Genomic DNA, 10,561 nt, shown 5'->3' with positions numbered 1-10,561 from the left:
TCTCAGCAAGACTCCCAGCTTTTTGCTGTTAAGAGGACCTCAGCATCAGTGCAGATCAGTTTTGCTGCGGACTTCATCTTTTCCAGGTCAACCTTAGGGTTGTCCCAGATAGTTTGGGGCCCAACACATCATTTTAAAAGGAAACATGTTGGATTTGCCTCTTTACAAAGGGCAGGATTCTGGTGATCTTGTGTGGCTGGTGGCATGGATAGTAAGCCATTGTCATCGCCTGCTAACTGCCTGATTTAAGGGGTTTGTGGACTCACGGCTCCCCCCCCCCCAAGGACACATAGCCAGTTCATATGATTCATCCCTGGAAACTTTTGGGTCTGCATGGTTCCCATAATGCAAGGATAAGGAACCTCAGGCCAAATGCAACCCTCCAGGCCTTTTTTGTCTGGCCTCTGGGACACTCCTCAGGCCACGTACCCTCTCCCCAGACCACATCCCTCACTGGCCCAAGTGTTTTTGCCTGGTTCGACTACATCCTTGTTTCCTTAAATGGAGGAAACAGTGTAGAAACAACTAGCCCATCTTAAAATTCACATTTGTGGTTGCACCTTCCCACCAGTGACATATGGTCCTCAGAAAGGTGCCCAGGAGGGAACACGGTTCTCAGGCCGAAAGAAGTTCAGCTCACCTGCCATAACGCTTTGGGAGAATTAGATAGCGGCATGTTATTGATCCCATGAGAGGAGGGTGGAATACTTGTTTTAACTAGGCCTATAGACACTGCTGCCCACACAGAAAGACAGATTGAAGGAGACAGACAGATTTAGTTGAGGGAAGATCTAATGTAGACGTGTGCAACTAAAACTCCCATCAGTCCCAGAAAGCATAGTAAATGACCAAGAGTGATGGGAGTTGTAGCTCAGCAACTTCTGGAGAGGCAAAAGTTCCCCACACCTGTGCTAAAGGGAAAGATGCTGAAAGTAACGTTTATTTTTTCGTTCAATAGTTTGTTTTTTAATGGTTGGATTGCAGTTGTTGTTGCATTTGTTTTTATATTTGTAAGCTGCTTTCGGTTTTCTTCTTAGCCAACAAGCTGCTTTGGGCAACTCCGTTGTGGAGGGGAAAGAAGGAATATACCGTTTTTTAAAAACCATTAACCATTTCTCTCTCTTTTTTGACAAAGTTACAAACTTGGTGGATTAGGGGAATGCTGTGGATGCAGTGCATATTGAGTTTAGTAAAGCTGTTGACAAAGTCCCCCATGATATTGTTGCAGAGAAGTTGGAAATGTGGACTGGATGAGGTACTTCTAAGGTGGATTTGTAGCTGGCTGGCTGACCAAACCCAAAGAGTACTCATTAATGGTTCCTTGTCATCCTGGGGAAAAGTGACAAGTGGCGTGCCACAGAATTCTGTCTAGGGCTCGTTGTTGTTCAACGTCTTTAAAAACAACTTGAACAAAGGAACTGAGGGAACGCTCATCAAATTTGCAGATGACACCAAACTGGGAAAGGTAGCTAATGCCGCAGAAGACAGAATTGGGATTCAAGATGACCTCAACAGATCGGAGAACTGGGCCCAAACAAAATGAATTTCAACAGGGACAAATGTAAGGTTCTATACTTAGGCAGGAAGAACCAGCCACACAAATATAAGATGAGGAACACGTGAAAAGGATCTAGGGGTCTTAGTAGACCACAAGTTTAACATGAGTCAATAGTGTGATGTAGGGGGGGGGGGGAGCTAATGCTGGTCTAGGCTACATTAACGGAAGTATAGTGTCCACTTCAAGGGAAGTAATAGTTCTGCTCTGTTCTGTCTTGGTCAGACCATACCTGGAGTACTGTGTCCAATTCTGAGCGTCACAATTTTAGAAGAACGTTGACAAGCTGGAATGTGTGCAGAGGAGGGGACCAAGATGATCAAGGGTCTGGAAGCCAAGCCTTGTGAGGAACGGGTGAGGGAGTTGGGTATGTTTAGCCTGCAAAAGAGAACACTTAGAGGGAACATGATAGCCATCTTCAAATATCGAAAAGGTTGCTACACTGAAGATGGAGCAGGCTTCTTTCCCCCTGCTCTGCATATGCATCCGAGTATTATATTAGTGGCTAAAATTTAGTCAGTTACGAAACAGAACAAGTGGTTGGTGACTTTTCACACTGTAGTGTGCAGTGAGTTCCACGATAGAAGGAAGGGAGGACACACCATAAATGTCCTAAATAAATAGTACGTCAGTGAAGAAACATTCCAGACAGACTTCATTCACTTGCAGGCTGGGGGTGGAGAAGATACCCCTGTACATTTAAAAAAGAAGAAAGGCTCTGGCAGTACATATATAAGGCCCATAAAGCCATATAACATACAGGGGGCAAAAGTACTACAACACCAAGAGTTCAAGGCAGTTTCATTTTAATCCCTGTGCCATTGTGTGCCAATCCAAGCCTCAGATAAAATGTAGGGCTTGATTTAAAAGTGATGGCAGGGACGAGCAAGTACATGGAAACACAGCGGCTGAATTTGATGATGAATTGTGTTCAGAGAACATGGTTGTAATCCCTTTGGTGGAGGAGCTCCAAGTGGCTTCATCTAAGAAACCTAGCAAGGACTTGATCTGATGTGGGTTTGTCAGCCCATAGGGATGAGCAGCCAGGGCAAGCAGGTGTCGCCTGGTGCTTGGATGAAGTGCAGGTAGGTCAGGAAGGCAAAAGGGTACCCACCGTGCTTGGATTTCTATGTGCAGAGATGAGCTCTGTAGAGCTAGTCCCCCCTGAGCAAGCCAGCAGACGGACAGCGGGATTAACAAATGGGATGAGTTTTCTCTTTTGGTCCTGTGCTCTCGGAGGGAAGGGATTAGCAAAGCCTGCATCTGCCATTCCTGCAGAGCTGCAGCTGAAAAGTTGTGACGTGGATGATTCCACATACAGATAGTACTAAGTGTCCCTGGCTCGCGCTTGAACAGTATTGGTTGGGATACAGCTGCTAGAACCAGCTGCCGTCTTTATTCTATGGGGGGAGGAAGGGGGATCTCCCCCATATTAATAGGAAGCTTTTAATTTTGAATATTTTTAACAAGATTTTTTTTTATTTTTATGGATTTAGGACCAATCTTGTACTTGGTTGTCATGGTTAAAAAAATCAGTTTGCACATGCTCATCGCAAAAATAATAATAAATAAAACCCTCACAGAGAGGGATATTTAAATTTAAAATTATTTAAATTTTAGAACTGGGAAAGGAGATAAACATACACATTCAGAATGTCACATGGTGACTACCATTCTACCCCCCCCCAAAAAAGATATATTTTTTTAGAAATAAAAACCACCTATTCTATTTTTCCTGCTTTTCTTTTTCTTTTTTCCCTATGTTCTTACTGTATTTAGATCAATGTTTTCATTTTGGATGAAAAAAATGATATTATGCTTTGTTTTTCTCTGTATAAATACTAATAAAATTTATTTTTAAGAAGAAATAATAATAACCACCAACAGTGGATATCCTACCCATTATAGCAGACATAGGCAAACTTGGCCCTCCAGATGTTTTGGGACTACAACTCCCATCATTCCTAGTGGTCAGGGATGATGGGAATTGTAGTCTCAAAACATCTGGAGGGCCGTGTTTGCCTATGCCTGCATTATAGGGACCACATGCGAAGGAGATCAGAGCACTAAAAGCTCCAGAGGCATGTCTCTGAGCTGAACCGTGTCCCTATCTAAAAGGGTGCCCAGGTTTGTCCTGAGACCCTAGCAGATGGAGGCAATGGGTTTATAGGAAGTGGGAAGAGAAAGTAAACAGTTCAAGGCTATTGCTATCGGGAAAGAGGCAGGACGGATCTTGACCAATCACTTAAAGAGTCAAAGGGCATCAAAGCATCTCATAAAATTAGAGAACAACTAGACTCGCCCAATAAATGAACCACTGTAACTATTAATAAATAATGTCCCAACCCTAAATCAATTACCAGTCACTGGGCCCAGAGAATTGCTGGGCTAATTGGGTCAATGATGTGAAGTAAGTCAGTGGTTTCTCAGACCTCTTTTTCCCCCAGACTTCTTGAAAATTGCTGAGGGTCTTCGTGGACCACTTAATGATTTCTCTGCCTCTGGTAGCAATTGTAACATGCTATGCTAGCTGCTGGACGATCTTTAATTGCGTTTTGATGGCTTCTTTTCGTTTCTTATATATTTTATAAGTGCCAGGCAATATATAAGAAACAAACCATCAAAAGGCAATAAAAAAATCAATGAGAGTATTTAATGCAATGGATGTGCCATCTGCCGTGTTCGGTCGCAAATCCAAAGACCACCTGAATGAAGCTTGAGGCCACAGTTTGGTAACCCCTGAGGTAGGTGTACGATGTCTGATAATGGCTGCTGTTTGGGTGGCAGCTTCTGCCTCTCGTCTTCTCGGCTGGTCAGAATTCACTTTACTTTCTGCTGCCTACTCTTAATCGGTTTGTTCCCTTCTCTCCATTTCCTTCTTTGCCAGACCACTTTCTCTTCAGTTTTTCACCGCCTCTTCTCTTCTCCTCTTCCAAGCACCGCACCAACTTTCTCTCCCTAATTGACTTCTTTAACCCCATTTAACACCCGTCCCAACTGCAGAGATCACAATCCTAGATGCTAGGAGCAGGTGTTAGCAGGATATTACCATGTTCTTCCCTCCTAGGTAAGTGTGTACAAGAGTGCAGTTTTAAGGTAGCTGTGTAGGGTAAGTCTATACAGGGTGGGTTGTTTATTATTATTATTATTATTACCACCACCACCCATTTTTCTGTGTATAAGATGACCCAATGTATAAGTATTTTGAACCCAAAAAAAATTTGAACCCCAAAATTTTTTGAACCCAAAATTAAGAAATCAATATTTCTTGAGTTGTTGAGCTTTTTGGGGGGAGGTCGTCGCCACTGATCACCCGCTTGCCACAGCCACCAATCGCCCACTCACTGCTGCCAATCACCCACCTGTCGTCCCCCCCTACATTCACTACTTTCACATGGCTTGGATTTTTTTAAACAGGAAAATACGGTGTTATTATTATTAACATTTATATGGTGCTTTCCCTCCACCCCCACCCCATGGCAGTGGCTCAAAGTGGCTTACAAATATAAAACCAAGAACAAAAGCGACAGGAGTCCATCTATCAAAACACAAATTAGCAAACTAAACGCAGCAGCAAAATACAACAGGAGAACCCCCACAAACTATGTATCTGCAAGAGCTTAAGATTTACCTAGAAAACAAAACCCCACCGTACTGTACAGTATATGCAAACAGAGGCTCTCCCACAGACCCATCCCCCCCCCGCCCACCACTTTCACTTTGTAGTGGGTTTATATGTGCCAGAGTTCTAGGTCCAATTCCATGATCTGACCTGCCTATCTTGCATTGCCTTGGGCACAATTCTTAGCCACCCGATACGGAGATGCTCAGTTTGTCCTTGGAACAAGGATGATAAAAGGATGACGTCCTTCTAGCTTTGCAGTCTGATTAAAATGCATGTATATTTGGGAAGAGGTCACACAGAGATCCATGGGACTCACTAGGTCAGGCAAGCTGGGGGTATATTAAAACACCCAAGGCCGAATTCTTAAGCTCTGCTCTTGCAGGAAAGATATGCAAAGACTAGTAAACTACAGAATTCAGCCACTAGAGGGCATCCCTTTATTTTCAGATTGCTTTGACTGGACTTGCCTAGATTTCCATAATTTAAAAGTAAGATATGCTTAATAATAATAATAATAATAATAATAATAATAATAATAATAATAATATATTATTTATACCCCACCCATCTGGCTGGGTTTCCCCAGCCACTCTGGGCGGCTTCCAACAGAAATATTAGAATACACTAATTTCTTAAAGATTAAAAGCTTCCCTAAACAGGGCTGCCTTCAGGTGTCCTTTAAAAGTTTGATAGTTGTTTTTCTTTTTGACATCTGGTGGGAGGGCATTCCACAGGGCGGGTGCCACTACCGAGAAGGCCCTCTGCCTGGTTCCCTGTAACTTGGCTACTCGCAGCGAGGGAACCACCAGAAGACCCTCGGCACTGGACCTCAGTGTCCGGGCAGAGCGATGGAGGTGGAGACGCTCCTTCAGGTATACTGAACCGAGGCTGTTTAGGGCTTTAAACGTCATCACCAACACTTTGAATTGTGCTCAGAAACGTACCAGGAGCCAATGTAGGTCAAGACCGGTGTTATGTGGTCTTGCCGGCTGCTCCCAGTCACCAGTTTAGCTGCCGCATTCTGGATTAATTGTAGTTTCCGGGTCACCTTCAAAGGTAGCCCCACATAGAGCGCATTGCAGTAGTCTAAGCGAGAGATAACTAGAGCATGCACCACTCTGGCGAGGCAGGTAGGGTCTCAGCCTGCATACCTAGGTGAGATTCACATGTTCTTAATTGCCCTTCCAACATCAGGCAGGCAGAGAGCATGCATGACTTGTTATAAGATTCTGCTGGAAATTGCCAGATTTATTAACTTTTGTAAATTCTTGGCATTTATCTGGGACCATTTGGGGGCACAAAGCACTTCACAAATTATCTCAAGAATTCTCACATTGCTTTCTAGATAGGGCTCTGAGGCTGAAAGAAAGGTTCACTCAAAGTCATCAAGGGAGTACATGGCTAAGATTACACAAACCAGAGATCTGACAGCTCACACACTAAGCTCACTGCAACTTCCCTCAGTAAAGTATCACTTTTCAGAACGGGGACACAGTATGAATTTGCAAACAGTCTGTTGGGTTCTTTAGACGTCACTGACACTTTATCTTTCAAGTTCACAAAAGATAATCATGTATTCGTGGAAAAGAACATTCCACACCAGTGGGGTTTTGTTGTTTTTTTCAGAGAAGGGGGGAGCTTTCGTAATAAATTTGTGCTCTGGTTTGCTTTTTTGGTTGGTGTACTTGGAATTAAACACATGCACGGGGTCCTAATTCTTTGCTCAAAAATTTGAGATTTTGCAATGGGAATCTGAGCAATTGTCTTTTGCAGAGCAGGATTCAAAGTTCCGATTCTGACAAGGGCCCATTGCATCTTGTGAGGCTGCACCACCTTTGCCGCCTCAGTTCCATATCTGTGAAATGGGATCAATGGGGATCTGCCAGGATGTGATGAGCATTACAAAATATTGTTTGTGAAGGTGTCAAGAGTTTCCCTACAAGGTTGGGAATACAAGCCAGTAGTTAAAAAAAAAAAACTAAGTTTACTATGGACATGCTTTGTATTGGACAAATATTTATTGGCACCCAATGTTTTCCTAAGAAGCATTACAGTGGTACCTCGCTAGACGAATGCCTCACAAGACGAATTTTTCGCAAGACGAATGCGTTTTGCGATTTCAATGGAGACTCGCAAGATGAAGTTTCCTGTGGCGCGCTTCGCAAGACGATTTTTTTCGTCCCATAGGGTGCCTCGCAAGACGAATTTTTTTTATTCGTCTTGCGAGGCACCCTATGGGAAACCGCACTTCAATGCGTTCCTATTGGAGCCGCTTCGCAAAACAAATTTTTCGCTATACGAAGCGACTCGCGGGACGAATTAACTTCGTCTTGCGAGGCACCACTGTATATCCTACTGCGGGTCTCTGATCCAAATTTTGGCCTAATCGCTACAGTAATACCTCCGCGAACGTCCACCTTGCCTAGCGTCCATTCCGGCGAACGTCCGCAGCAAACCCAGAAGTACCGCAACGGGTTACTTCTGGGTTTGTCGCTCACGCATGCGCAGAAGCGCAAACTGCTCCGGGCGAGACGTGGCGCTTTGCCCTGCGTCCTTTTCAGCCGGGGCTCTGTGCCTGAAACATTACAACCGATTCAGGACTTCCTTCTAATTGGCTTCCCAAGAATTGCTGGGAGCAGCTGAAATCGTGTGTCAGCAGAACAGCACGGCATAATCGCAAAAAGCAAATGTTGGTGTTAGATTGAATCCCACAAGGTGCAAAGGCTTTTGCTTTGGCCCATACCCATGTGCATATTCTCCAAAAGATCTAGTTACAATTCAGAACTCATTCTTTTCCCCTGTTTGTACTTTCTAAGAGACCGTCCTTTTCACAAGGCATTTTTGCTGCTGAGATATCAAACTATATTGGTAGAACAGCATCTGTTTACCTCTGGCGCCTGTAGGGTAAAAATGCTGTCACTGGTTATTTTATCGTTCTTTATATTCCGAAGCCCAATAGAAGTATTTGCAATGCTGCGTACTGCCTACCCAACACGAATTTGTTACAGTCAGGCTTGTGGTTGTTCAAAGGTTGCAGAAAACATTTGCTGAGGTCATTTTAGAGTGAGTTGTTAAGGTGTTACTATACCTGATATTTTTATTGATTATAGTCCAGCTCTCATAAAACCAGGAGAAAAAAAAGTGTATCGTTTTGTGGATGCTAGCGGTTTAAAACACACACACACACACACACACACACACACAGAGAGAGAGAGAGAGTGAGAGACTGCTGATAACATGTTTTTTGTCTTCTTTTATTTATAGTATAATTGTTGTAATGACATATTGGTTTAAACAATAAATACTGGAGAGAAAGATACTGTACTAAGTAGATAGTTCCAATGTGTGGGTCATGAGATGCATAGCATTAAAGGTGGGATCTTTAACCAGCAGAAGACCAATTTATTTTCTTCATCTTTTTACAATCTACAGTGACTGGAGACTTAAATTCAGAGGGCCTTTTCAGGGCAGCTCTTCATCCAATAGCAGAAAGGCCTAGGATTCTGTTGCCCCCACATTTTTTTTTAAATAAAAAAAAGCAAGAGGCCACAGGAAACCAAAATTCAGAGCTGGGGAAACACACACATGCAAAACACTAAATGGATCCCTTACTTTACATTTCTGAAAAGTAGTTTTATTTACACCATGGGTGGAACTCAACACCCCACAATGGCAAATGTCTCATCAGCACAAACATTAACCTTGCAAGATGGAATTATCCATCTCCCCCCCCCCATTTTATGGGGGGTGGGCTCTCCTGGAACCCCCCCCCCAAGTCAATATTGGAAGATGCCAGGGGAGGGGAAAGTCCTGTTGCACAAGCTGACGCCCTCGTGCAGGGCTTGTGCAGATGTTGCTCCTTAGGTGAAGCCCATCCTATATTTTAAAGTGTGCATCATATAAGAGAGATTGTTTGTGCATATGCTCAGGGAGGGGAGGGGAAACAACACATGCATTCTCTAGCTGAAGCTTTACAAATGGGGTCTGGGGAGAGGCAGGATTAGCTGCCCTGCAATTTCTCTGACGCATAACAAGTTGTGCTTATTTTTTTTTAACTGATGGTCCGAATGCTTATATACAAGACCAAGCAAGTTTACCTTCTCTCTCCCCCACCCCCCACCCCCCCACCCCCTGCATTTATTTTCACGTATTTACAAAGCACTTTTACATAGAGGAACGGCAGATCAAACTGCGGGGGCCAGACAGGCAATGAAGTTAAGTAAGGGCTTGAGTGGGCAGCGTGGAGATCACCTTTGGAGCATAAGTTTTCTGTGTTAGGTGGACGGGTCCTTTCCCAGGGATGTTTGCTATGAAGGGCTGGTACCCATCACCACAACAGCCGCATCCCTTGAATACACAATAGAAACACCCTGCCTCCTAGCATGGGTGCTGGGTGTTCGAGGGGATCATAGCAGAAAGCAGAGCTTGGTGGAGGTACTAAGCCTCTGTCTCGCCATGGTTTTGGCGTAAGACAAAGGGACAAGTTCTCTCGCTCGATTACAAACACCTCCCTTTTCCCAAGCCAGCCCCTTGCAAAATAATTTCAAGTTTCCCCAGGAGGCATGCCATTTCCTTTTTTTAAACCTGGTCCTTCCCTCCCTCCCGATTCGTCCAGAATCTCTGTCCCAGCTTCGATGGGGACGCAAGTTCGCTACTTTGAACCAATCCCTGCTCTCTGAATTCCGTTTCTCGAGAGCCATGGGATTAGGCTTTCTTTGTACGGCAGGCAGGCTACGGTGCGGAGGAAAGGTGCCCCACACCATGGGGTTTCTAGGAGAGGGAGCTGGGGCTACCTGCACTTCAGAGGTGGTGGGCAGGTTCGCCTCGCTCCCTCGCTGCCAACGCTTTCCTTTTCTCCCTCTGGGTGAATTCAAGGACCCGACTGATATGGGAGGAAGCCAAGGGATGCATCTCACAAACACCCCTAATAAGACAGGGCTAACCTTCCGGTACCCCCTGCCCCTTTTGCATCCAAGATAGTTGAGCCACAATCTCCAGAGGAGTCACTTAGTTACTAAAGCACCTTCTTTCTGTGTGTTCCCTTCGCCCGGGGTTCAATTCCTTGGTGCGACTGTAGAGCATGACCATGGTTCGGAAGACACACAAAGCCACTGGGAGCGATATGGCTTTTTTTGGAGGGGGGGTCTCTCTCCAGTCCCAAAGGCAGGAAATAGCTATCGCTATGACTCCATAGATTGCAGCTAGGTACACAGTTGAGAGAGACCCAGCGCTTGCCCTCAGAGGACTTGGAAGGCAGAGGGGAGGCTAGGACCCAAGGGGAATCCTGGCTTTTCAGGGTTGGCAGAGCTCAGTGAGGATGCCAGCGTAAAGGCACTACCAGCTGGAGAAATTTCACTCTGCTTTCTATGAAGCTCTCTGCT

Source organism: Zootoca vivipara, chromosome 2 (assembly GCF_965207765.1).
Source record: "Zootoca vivipara chromosome 2, rZooViv2.hap1.1, whole genome shotgun sequence".
NCBI lineage: Eukaryota > Metazoa > Chordata > Lepidosauria > Squamata > Lacertidae > Zootoca > Zootoca vivipara.
The sequence above is the reverse complement of the archived record's forward strand: the minus strand, read 5'-3'. Positions refer to the sequence as shown.